The following is a 12,261-nucleotide window of genomic DNA, read 5'->3' as shown; positions in this document are numbered from 1 at the left end:
GGAAAATTCTCCTGGTCATCAAATCTGTTAATGAACAGAGCACCCACTGTGACGCTCCGCTGCCCTCTGTGTCCCCGCAGCGGGCTCACCTGACCCTCCAGGGGGTCTCCCAGAGGACGGCCATGAGGAGCAGCGCACGTGACGGTGGCGGCTCTGACAGGCTGTGGACGGCACCGCCGTGACTCCAGCTCGGCCTGTAGCTGCATGAGCCCCAGATCCAGCTCTCCATCTGTGAGGTGGCGGGGCTGGGTGGGGCCCGCAGAGCCCACTAGCTGCCAAGATCCCTTCAGGTTCCGATTCCGACCACCCATCCATTCAGAGAAAACTGTGTCAGCGATGGTCCCCGACTGCTGGGGGCAGGGGCGCCAAAGGCCACGGTGCGGCAGGTGCCCTGGACAAGACAGCGTGAGTGGCTGAATTCACGCGGGAAGGATGTGGTCAGAATCACGACCGAGCCACAGTGGACAGACCAGTGGGTCTCCCTGGAGTCAGCTCGGGCAGAGGACATGTCACAGAGCAATGCACTGAGCCTCTCTTAGTCACTCGATTCCTGCACGAACACACTGGGAAGATAAGGTTAAATGAAGTACGTCGGGGGGCATGAGAAGTCTGACGCCAGGGCTGGCGCCCACACGTCTGCACTGCCGAGCAGCAAGCAGGAGACGCTGCCTCTGACGCGCTCCCCTGCACGGCACCTTCCCAGGCTCCCTGCACCCCGTGCTTCCTCGCCCGTCAGTGCCGGCCCTCCCAGAAGGATGGCCGTGTGAGTAAAGACATTTCACCTAGGTCACTGCTTCCTCTAGGACCACAGGAGCACGTTTAGGCTGGAGCAGGTTACAGCGCAGGGTACAGGGCTTCCCACCCGCTGGAACCACGCCGCCCCCGGCTACGTGTCCTCACGTCTCCCAGGGGAGCCCAGCGTCTCCCACGGATGCCTCAGGACCAAAGCCACCACAGCAGGAAGAGGACGGACCGATCTGAGAGCAACCACGGCAGCACGTCTTCACCAGGACAGCTGCCCTCTGTCCTCTCACGGGACTAACGCTCACTGCAGACCTCATTTATCAGGAAGGCCTTTGCTGAACACTCTCCCTTCCCCCAGACTCCGCCAGCTCCTCGTCACACACACTACAGCACTCTGCCCTTCTCCGTCATGCCGCTGAATCACAGCTGCAATTAAATAATTAGGGTGTAGACCTTTGTTTAATGCCTGTCTCCCCTGACAGATTACAACTGTACGAGGCAGGGCGGTAGGAAGCCCCGGCACCCCAGTATCTGCCTCGGACCCGGGACGGCAGAGGGGACCAGCAGTTCTGCGCCGAGAGGATGAGTGTGAAGTTACGTCTTGGGAGGTGTACGAATGAAAGGCTCACATCGCTGATCCACATTTTAGGATTAAAATAGAAATGTGGGTGTGCACGCTCTGAGATGGACTCTGACAACCAGCTCACCCACCAGAATAGACACTTGGGGGCAAACACATCAATTTGAATTTGAAAGACATTATATTATTCCTCAGACAGAAGGTTCCAGTAACCTGTGTAACACACTGTGTTCTGGGCAGTTGGCTTTGGAGTCTCCGCCAGAGAGGAGTTCTCGTGGTGGGAGACTGCTGACTCGGCGTAGCCGGCACCTCGCACCTATCACGGTCTGAGCGCAGACTGTCACGAAGTGTTTGTTGAATGAATGAACGAACGGACCAGAGAGCTCTAGAGAAGCAACTAAAGCAATGACCCCAGATTGCAAGGCAGAAGTCAGTTACCCACAAGCGCCTTCCCATTAGGTGCAGGGAAAAAAAATATGTCTGTTTCTGAGCTTCACCTTTATTTATTATTAATAAATGACTTCCCTGATAAAAATAACTTTTCTCAGAGACCTACTAGATTTTCAGGTGGTAGCAACTGCTATGATGAATTGGGAAGAAAAAAAAACAGCAGCTCTTCCAGGAACACGTGTCTCTCAATTTAAAGTATGAGCATGTGCACATCACACGCACACACACGCATGTGTACACACACATACACACATGTGCACACATGCTCGGGGGCACTGCAGTGACAGCCCAGCCCGAACAGCCTTCCTCTCTCCGCGTGGGCCTGACGGGTGACACCGGCGCGGGGATGCGCCCTCTTGGGCCAGGCTGTCGCGCACCGTCTTGCTAGTGACGGGGAAATGAAGTCCATTTCCAGGCGTCTGGGGGACGCGCAGCCAGCGGGCTCTCCAGGGCCATTCCCCTCAGTTTGCTCGAGCTGGTTTTATTTTTCAGAGAACGGGCTGTTAGCATCTGAGGGACAGAACATGGGAGACATGGGGCGAACGGACAGGACGATAAAGGGCGCTGTGCCCCACTCCTGTCTCCTCTTTCCCCCTCAGCGCCCCGCCCCCTCCCGCCCCGTGGGATTTCGCGACCCCCGTCACTGACACAGCAGAGCCCCGGGAAGCCTCCATCTGCGGCCGCCCTCCTCTCTGACGCACCCGCCTCTGAGCCTCTGCAGGGAAAGCCAGTGCGTCGCCGGCTGCCGTGACGGGTCCTCTTCCTTCTGCTGGCAAAGCCACGGAGCCTGAGCCCAAGGGGCATCTCCTCTTTGCGGCTCCTCAGCGCCAGCCCCACCCCAGGGGAGCACGCAGAGCACAGCCATCAGAGGAGCTGGGGTTTCTACCTGCGTCAGCGTTCATTCTCCACAGGGGAGGGGGTGGGGCGGAGCGAAGCTTTTTTTCCTATTGAAAATCAGCCTGGTCCCTGACTCAGACTGGAACTCAAACTCCACTTCTGTCTCCCACGAGCTGTGCGGTCTCGCTAGGGTCACGTCTCTTCCCTGAACTTGCTTTACTGGATTTACTGCTTTTATGAGACTCACGAAGATGCACTGAGGTGCCCGGAACGGAGCAGGCCGGCAGTGAGGACGAGGAACCGCGCCCGGGGAGCGTGACGGGGGCCCCTTACCCCCGATGCCCTCGAATGGCGTGTCCCCGCCCCAGCCTCTCAGTCACCACCGCAGTTCCCTTATGCCATGGGAAGAGAGGACGCAGCTGAAAACGACAATAAAAGCAGCTATGCAGGAAGACCTCTCTGCAAGCCACGACCCCCTGATACCAGAGACCAAGCGTCATTCCAAATGGAGACTTGCCCACTGCAACCTCAGCCGTCGGATCGGAGTCAAACATCCCTTTAAGTTCTGAAAGCTCAGTGCAGATCCTTTAGGCTCTGCCTTCTGGAGCCGGGGGAGCAGAGCGGCTGTTACTCATCTGAGGGACTGGGAGCCCACAGCTCCTTGCACCCAGAACTCCACCCTCCAAGCACTGCGCCCTTCTGGCTCCCCTAACGACTGGACCCTCGGAAGTCCTGGCTCCTGTGTCTCAAGCCTGGAACAAAGGGGCTTCGCAGCTCCGCGCCTGCGAGGGGCGCCCCCCAACCCCACACACGCGGCAATGAGGCACTGTTGACAAACAGAACTTGGGAGGTGATGTTTTCCACACGTGACCGGCCTATAAGCAGAAGAGATGAGTGTATTGTGTGTGTCGGGGGCTGCGACAACCCTGAACTCTCACGGGCCTGGTGCCCGTGCTCTGATGTGGCATCGAGAGGGTGGGAATTTCGCAGGAGGAATCCCAGGGGCTCAGAGGCCCTTCCCTGCAGCCACAGCGGGGAACCTTGCACCAAAATGCGTCCCCAGGGCCGGGCGCCCCCCCGGCTGTGCAGGAGCACGGAGGGTGCGCAGTAAAGCGTCATCGCCATCCTCAACACGAGCACGTCACGCTCTTCACGCGGCATCGCTTTCAAGGCTCACAAAACCCCAGTGAAGCAGACACAGCTAAGGCCTCAAGTGTGCAGGCATTGACCCAGGTCACCCAGGCAGGGAGGGAAAGAAGGCAGATAACGCTACGACTTGTGAGGACGAGGACGTAAAGCCGTTCAGGTACCCATGGGCCCTGGGCCTCTGATGACAGCAGACTGACGACACAAACCTGGCCGTGCCCACCGTCACCCTCCCAGCAGCGCGTCGCCGTGAGCAGGGCCTTTCCAAGGAGGCGAGGGTCAGCACAGGGGCACGGGGAGCCGGGAGTCTTCACGTGCTCAAACCCCACGTGAACGCCCCCGCCAGTCCCAGCAGCGCGACAACCAGCCGTCCACCCACCAGATCAGCAAGGACAGCAGTGAAGCAAGCGTCTTCCTCTCACCGCCCCCCGACCCCGCCCCGTCAGAGCGCAGCGTGGGGGCCCCAGCGTCCACCAGGCTGGGGAGGCGCCGCCTGCTTTCTGCCCCGCGGCCTCCGCCGGCTCAGCCCCCACTCCCACCTGGCCGCGCTGACGGCTCTGCTGTCCGGCACACGTGCCTGCGTTTCTGCCGCACGCCCTTTGCACGCCCTGCTTCCTCTCCCAGGAAGGCTCCCTCCCCTTGCTTGGCCAGCCCCTCACCTTCTTCAAGTCTTTGCTCAACAGTCTCCTCGCCCAGGAAGCCGCCCTGAACACTCCGTGGACACTTGCAAACGCCCCGCCCCCCGCGCTGCCCGCTAGGTCCCCTTGCTCTCCCAAGCACGTGGCACCTGACAGCCTCTGTGACTCCCTTCCTCACGATAAACACTGCTTCCGTCTGTCTCCTGCTAGTCCAGAAGCCCATGACCTGTGGTCCAGGTGCCCAGAGCAGCGTCTGAGCAAACGCCTGGGCTGAGGACTCTCACTTAACCCTTCCGTGAGACACTCGGGACTCTGAGTAATAGAATGGAAGCTCCGGCTGCAATTTGGGGTGAGTCTGAAGTTATGGTTAGGAGAGCATCTGAAAGGCCTTACGAACAGGGACAGATGAGTGACAAGGTCCCGGGAGAACGCAGCTCTGAGAACCCGCGGCCTAGAAAGGACCCAGGTCTTGGTTTGATTGCATGCTCCTTCTAAAGCAGCCCTCTCAGGTGCAATGTTCACAGTTAATTGCAAAGGATGTCTTGCAAACAAAACAACTCAGAAAACAAAAAGACAGAGCTACACTTGAAAAAAAAAGATATTTAATTTTTATTGGGGTTGAGAGAAAATCTAAAATCGAAATAAAAATCCTATAATAATAAAATCAGTAGTGATGAGAACGCCGCCGCCCCTGAGGTACAATCCGACGGCAGCGCAGCCTTCCCCTCCCCCCAGGGCGGTGGCGTCTGCCCGCCGCCCTCCTGTGTGCACCTGACCCTGATCCTCCGCACCTGTCCTTCCCGATCTGGTTCTCACCGGGTTTCTTAAAGAGCTTCCTCTCGTCCTCCTAACATTATGCACAGCCGTCAGCTCTACAGGGTCCTCCTTAATACATCAAGGCTCTTCCCTTTTCAGTTCCTTCTACCGATTTCCACCCTGGGATGGTCAACGACGCCCGGTGTGGGGGCGCGACGTGGCAGACTGCAGAGGTGGCCACGGATTCCCGCCAACCCCCTGCGCAAGCAGCTGCACCACATGACTCTGCTGCCACCTGCGATGACAGGTGCCATCTGCTTCTTCACTCCCCGAAGCTGGGCTTGGCTGCATGACTTGCTTCGGCCAACGGGACACCAGCAGACCAGCTCCCGGAGAGGGTCTGACAGCTCTTGTCCCCTGGGGCTTGCTGTCCTACTGCCCTTGGGACACTGTGGCTACCACCACGGGAATGAGCTCTGCCAGCCTGCGGGATGAGGGGGGATGCGGGGCCAAGGCCCCCACAGGACCTCGGCTGGAGCCAAGCCAATGGCCAGTCACAGCGAGACCAGCCAGCCCAGCTGAGCCTCCAGCGGACCCCGGAGACCGGCTGGGCTGGCCTAGACCAGAAACACGCCTCAGCCCATCCACAGGTTCCTTGGGAAGTAATTGTCAGTTGCTGCTTAAAACCACTAAGCCTTGGAGTAATTTATCACAGAGGAAACCCAAGTGGCACAGGAGACGGGTCACTCCCAGAATATAAGGAGGCGCTGAGCCCCTTAAATGCAGGAAATGGGTGTTCGGCGCCTGTGACTCCCCAGCGGGGACTGAGATCTTGCCACACAGCAGACTGATGTTTGCTGAATTTAACTGGGTTTAATCAAAGATATTCTATCAGACAAACAGGCTTGACCAGTGTTTTAGAAATAATCGGGTACCTGCCGTGCACAATAATTTTAGATGGTCTGTGGAGGAACGGAAATTCACACAAAACCGTACATTGCCTTGGGGAACACTGTAAAGGGGTGGCTGGCACATCAAACCCGTGACTTCACGGGCAGCGTGGCTGAGGCCGGGCAGGGCTTCGTCTTGCTGTAGCCGCCCCCACAGGCCTCCTGAGCCGCTGGCGTGAGGTTCAGGAATGCCCGGCAGGTTCCAGACCCTTGGGACGGAGCCTGGCCCCGTAACCATTAAGAGGCAGGGTGACTCCGTGACCCAGCGTCCTCAGCGAGCACCTCCGCGGCTTCCCGTGCGCATCTGCGTCGTTTTCAACCTCACGTCAGACTGTCGTCTGACGACAGCTCCCGAGTCATGTCGATGATTGTGGGCTAGACACTGAATTTTACTGGCGTGTGGAAAGGAACCCTGGAAACAGAGTAGGAAATGATCCTACAGCCGAACACGCCCCCGCCCCAGCTGCCTGTGCAGCCCAGGGCACCGTCGTGGGCGCTCCCACGCCCCAGCCTTCTCGTCTCTCAAGCTCAGCTCCCTTTCCTACTGAACCCACGGCACCCTGGAGACTCAGAAAACAGAAAAGTCCCTGTGTTCTAAAAACCAGAGAGCAGGTGACATTCCTCACAGGCTTTATTTTACTTTTTTATTTTTTGCCAAGTGTTGCTCACAATGTTTAAATTCTAAAGAAAACCATATTAAAGTCAAGAAAAGTATGGCCTTAATAGAGCGATAATGATAATAATATTGATGAATAATTAAAAAGATGCTTTTCCAAGTGTAACCTTCCTGCATGACAAACGCAATGTGGAGATATAGCTCTGCAGGTGACAACTGGAGCCGAAAACTTGGTATTTGAGAGTAACGTGATTTCAAATGCGACAATCCTCAGGAGGCAACACAGACACGCTTCACGGAGTAATTTAGCAAAAGGAGGACTTCAAGTCATAATTGGAGGGTGAAATATGTTATGAAGATAAAATATTCCAATTTTAATCAGAAGAACAACAGACAGTGCCCAGAAGGATCAGATGAACCAGCGAATCAAATTGTAAAGGCCTTTCTAACCCACAGTTTCAGATCCACAGGCTGATTTTTGCACATATACATAGCTTCCTCTGGATATGTCTTATCACTTATGATAGAAAAGGGCTTTTGAAGCTGAGACTAAGTTCACACGCTCTACACGGCGTGTGTACAAACACACGCACTTCCTCTAACGGGGGTGTGATTATCGCCGAACTGCGGCTTTTAATGGAGAGATTATTAGGAGCAGTTGAATCCGACTGCATTTAGGTTCCCTGAGACTCTGAAATTATTTTTTCAAAACATTCAGGTTTTGAAAAAAGGCAAACTGTGTTTGTCTCCAATAGCCTTGCCTTAATTTTTCAGACTGGCATTTTAAGGCAAATTTAATCCATACAGTTCACTCTCATTTACACTTAAATTATCCAACTAGAGCTTTTAACAGCTATTTAATGTCCCAGACACCTTTTGAGCTTTTAAAGTGAGCTCCTAAAAGCCGTCTCTCCTCCTCTCATCAGCTTAAGAGGCTGCATTTGGCTCAGAGCAAACAAATTGAATCCTGAAACTTTGGGTTATTTTTCCTCCCGGTTTATGACCTATGCATGTAAAATGGCTTTCAGATGTGACAACTAATTTTCCGTCCCCGCGAGCCAACGCGGGGCGGGTATCGCATCGCACTCGCTCATGAGCAGCCCCACCGCCGGCACACGAGGCCGTCTCTGGCCTCCTCGTTGAGGCTCCCTGGCACATAAACAGATAATTGCAGACGCTCAAACTTCTGTGACGTTTGTCATGTGAAAATCGCCCAGGCTGCCTTTGGAATCGTATAAGCATCCATCTCGGAACTCGCCGAAGACACAAAAACACCTCGCGCTCTCTCTCAGCGTTTCTGCCTGTTTACGGATGGGAAGGGCTTCAGCAGGCCCCTCGTTCCAGGCTGACGGTTCTGAAGCACCAAGGAGTTCACGAGAAGGTCATGTTTTGAGTGAGTGTGTGTGTAGGACAGATAAAGGGACAGAGGGACAGGGAGGGACTGGGGCGGACTGAAGGCCTGCACCAGCACCACCTCTTTGGGACGGCGGGCTCACTGAGAGCTGGGGCTGCAACCGTCCTTTCCCGCAAGACGAGCCCCGTGGCTGCTGCCTGTGCTGCGCCCCTCCTGGTCCTGGTCTGGGGACCCGGTCTGGGCTGCTCCAAATGCTCCCCACACACGTGGTCCTCCTGTCCCTCCACCCCGATGGGCTCTCATCTCGATGCTCAGGGTCTCCACGTCCTCCAGGGCACCCAACACGCTCCCAGGGTCCAGACGGGGGACGAGGAGCAAAGACAGGGGTGTGGGGGGGTGGGGGGCTCCGTGAGGCCAGGGCAGGGACACCCTGCAGGGAGGGAGGCTCCCTCCTCCGGAGGACAGCCAGCCGGCGGGGGCTGGGCCGCACCAGGACCTCTGCTTTGATCACGAAGGGGGCTGCGGGCGGGGAGGGGGCGCCGTGCACAGAGCCCTCCCCGTCCACCCCGTGGCCCCAGTGAGCACCATCTGGGTCGCCGCCTCGTCCTCATCAGACGTCGCGTCGGCCGCTGGATGAAGCTGGCTGCCCGGCTGAGTTCAATCCCAGGCCCATTTCAGTTTACATGTTTCCTCGGAATGTAATCTCCTCTCCTGGCTATTGGATTTCTTCAGGGCCTTGTAACTGATGAGTGGAGGCCACCAGGAGGGGGGACGGGAGGGGGGGCTGGGCCGGTGACCCGACGTCCACAGCGCGCCACGTCCTCAGGGCACTGTCTAGAAAAGCCACAGAACACGTGGGTTTCCCGCGGCCAGGGGACCTCAGGAGAGGGGCAGCGCAGCCCTCACGTGGCGCGGGCCCCCAGGCTGGAGCGCCTTCTGTGCCGGGCACTCACCCCTCCAGAGGCGCTTTCCGGGGAAGCGCTGCCGCGCCTGGCATCCACGCGAACCTCCCTGAAACGGGTGTCATGGCCGTCACTGCTCCCCGGGGTGCTGCCACCCCAGCACGGGGCTTCTCCAGTAGCTCCCAGTCAGAACACAGGACTGAGTCGTTCTTGCAACAGAAGCAACGCGGTTAAAAGGGGGAAAGAATCCCTTATGAGCCCTGTGGGCGGTCCACACGGACCAACTGGGGACGCCTCAGACAGAAGCGCCCCCTGCTCTGCCCGGAGGCCCGCCCCCGCCCACGAGAGCGAGGCCACGCCCCCACCGGCAGGAGCAGGGACGCGACGCGGTAACACGGCCTCCCCTGCGTTATCTTGGTCCTTGTGACATCTGTCCCAGGTGCACACGTACCAGGAGGGAAACCGAGGCTCAGGTAAGTGATCCACTGAAGGGAACACCCTCCCTGAGAGACAGAGCAGGGGCTGGAGAGAACTGTCTCGCACGGACTAGGCCTTCCTGGTGATCGCGTCATAATGCGATGCACGGACTTCTTCACAGATACGGCTCTATGGACGTTCTTGCAGTCAAAACTTCTCACCGTGGTGTATATATACTTATACAGAAATAAATACACGTGCTCACGCGCACACATGTACGTGTATGTAGGTGATTTATATACAAGTAAGCATATGTGGTCTGTGTATAAATACATATTATAAAAATAATCGTATAAACATGTCTGTAGCTAGAAGTAAATACTGTGTGCGAGTCTCAGAAACAGCCGACCAGCGCGTGTGCTTTGACTTGGTTTAATCCACAGAGTGTGTCAAAGACTCACTTTTTCACCCAAATCAACCGACCAGACGTCCCTCCTCTTCTTAAGAACTCGGTCATTTTTTTCAGAGAAAGGGGACAGCCCTCAGCCTAGGGCTGCAGCCCAGACCGACACCTGCACTTTCTTGGGAACCCGGACAGTGTCTCTTGCCTGCACCCTCCCTAGGCCCTCACTGCCCCCTGGGCTCCCCCATAAACCACCACTCCTCAGTCAAACTAATTTTTTAAATCATTCATCTTCTTGCCCGTTCCCATGAGTAGAATTAGAGGCCCATTATCTTGTCCTCAGCCCGTGGACCCCTGGGGCCCCAGCAAATGAGCAGACTGGGGTTCACTGCCTGGTCTTTGCTTCCAGGTATTTCTGACTTAAGCAGTTGAGCCCAGAGTGGGCAGGGGATTGTCGAGAAGAGGATGTTTTTCACAGGACCCGGGAACCTGAGATGTGACCGGGGGAAGGAGCCGGCTGTGGCCACCTCCCCCGTCCGGCTCCAGGGCTGCTGGCGGCAGCAGGAACCATCTCCCTGGGTGGCAGGTGCTGGGCCAGCTGGCCAGGCAGGCCGAGAGGGTCGGTGCCTTTTACATTTTCCTGCTCAGTGACGCCTTCGGCCAGCCTGTCTCAGGGAGACGAGCGAGGCCGGGACAAATCCTTGCACCTGCTGGGCTGTCAGGCAGGAGGCTTAAGACCTTCCCTCGTCCGGTCGGCTTCACCCAAGATTGGGTTCCTGCCAAGGAGGTCTTGCTGAACCACTGCAAGTCTGGGTGGGACTGCTGTGTGCACTACTTTAGTTTATTTTATCTTATTTTCAGTGGAGAGTAAGCTCTAAACGACTCCAGCCTTGGTATAGTTCAGATTTGAATCACGTTAAAAGCAGCAGCAAAATCCGACCCAGGAGCACCTCTGATGGTAACTGGTGCCTGATAACTGATTTTGAGAGAGCAGATTACACTTAGGCTGAAACACAGGGTTTGAAGAGAGAGATGGAGGGAGGACTGTAAACATTAAGTGATCTCCTTCAGGAAGCCGAGAGACACTTCTCGAGTCCCTGCAGGAGAAATCGTACAGGCTCTCCCAAAAGGCACTGAGGCCAGGAAGAGAAGCAGCTACTCAGAGGCAAAGACGGTCCTCCAGCAAGTGCCAGCCCGGATGGATTGGTACTGTCTGCCTCCAGGATGCAAGGGAGCGATGAGAAGGATTAACTAGTGATGTCTGCAGCTGGCATGGCCGGAGAGGTATGGGCGCACGTGCAATGGGCTGCTCTGCTGCAGGGGCTGCCCGCAAGCTTGGTGCCACAGGGATCATCACGTCCTTCTCTGGAGCTGCTGAGCTCCGTTTGTGGCTTTGATAGAGGAAGAAGCCCGCAGAGAGGTCCCAGAGGTCTTTGGGATTGTGTTCATCCGGGCCCATCAGCTGTCACGGGCCCTTCGAGGCACGGAACGAGCTGGTCCCATCACCCACTGTAAAGCCCAGGGCCCCAGGGAAGGACGCGCCGCCACAAGCCCCTGTGTCTTTGCCATCGTGCGGCAGGATGAACTCGTGATTGCCTTTACTTCCGCACCTAAGGTACTGCCATAAGGTGAGGCCCAGGCCCGCCTGCTCTGTGCTGCGTATTTTGCCTCCACCGTTGTGCTTCTCTGCCCCGTTGCCTTGACTGTTCCCACGGACAGGCTCTGGGAAGGTGAGTGCCGGGACGTCTGTCTCAGCACAAAGGAGGAAATGTGGCTTCCCTCGGTCCCCTTGTGTACCTGGCTACAGACTGCCCTCAGGCAGCCGCCACGTGTTCCGGCAACTTGGCCGGAAGCAGGAAGGACAGTCTTACGATTCTTGGAGGCGCCACGTTCTGCCGGCCCCTCAGTGCGGTGGAAGCCAGGGCAGCCCAAGCAACCTCTCCGCAGTGATGACGACGCCTGAGCCAGAATCTGGGGCCACCAGCTGCACGTGGCGACTGAGCACTTGACATGCGGCTGGAGCCGCTGAGAAACTGACGTTTTCGTGCTAGCTGATGCAGTTAACCAGAAGGACTCGAGTAACTGCGTGGCAAGTGGCTCCCCTGCACAGTGTTTCTCGAGTCCTCGCGTGGATCAGCATCACCAGGGGAGCTGTCGATGCGTAACCCCCGGGTCCCCCAGCCAGACATCCTGACTCAGTGGGTCTGCGTGTGACGTGAAAACTTGCACCTCTAACAGCCCCGGACGACACCGCTGGGGCGGATACAAGGACCTGGCTTTGAGCTGCCGCAGCAGAGAGGGCTGGGCTTGCGTGGCTCAGTGGCCAGCACTCAGGACAGCAGCGCCTCATGCAGGACAGGGTGACGTCTGCAGAAATCACTGGTGGTGACACCTGGGGGCAGGGGTCCGCCGGCATCTGCTGTGTAGAGATCAGGGGTGCCGTGCGTGTCCCGTGGATGGGACAGCAC

At 57.0% G+C, this 12,261-nt stretch overlaps 1 protein-coding gene across 5 annotated transcripts in view; it reads right to left on the bottom strand.

The window, feature by feature from the left end:
* OPCML (opioid binding protein/cell adhesion molecule like) overlaps positions 1–12,261 on the bottom strand; it is an 872,021-nt gene that overhangs the window by 644,167 nt on the left and 215,593 nt on the right. The window lies entirely within an intron of this gene.

Source organism: Camelus ferus, chromosome 33 (assembly GCF_009834535.1).
Source record: "Camelus ferus isolate YT-003-E chromosome 33, BCGSAC_Cfer_1.0, whole genome shotgun sequence".
Taxonomy (NCBI): domain Eukaryota; kingdom Metazoa; phylum Chordata; class Mammalia; order Artiodactyla; family Camelidae; genus Camelus; species Camelus ferus.
Note: the sequence above shows the minus strand (reverse complement) of the source record. Positions and strands in the feature narration are given on the sequence as shown.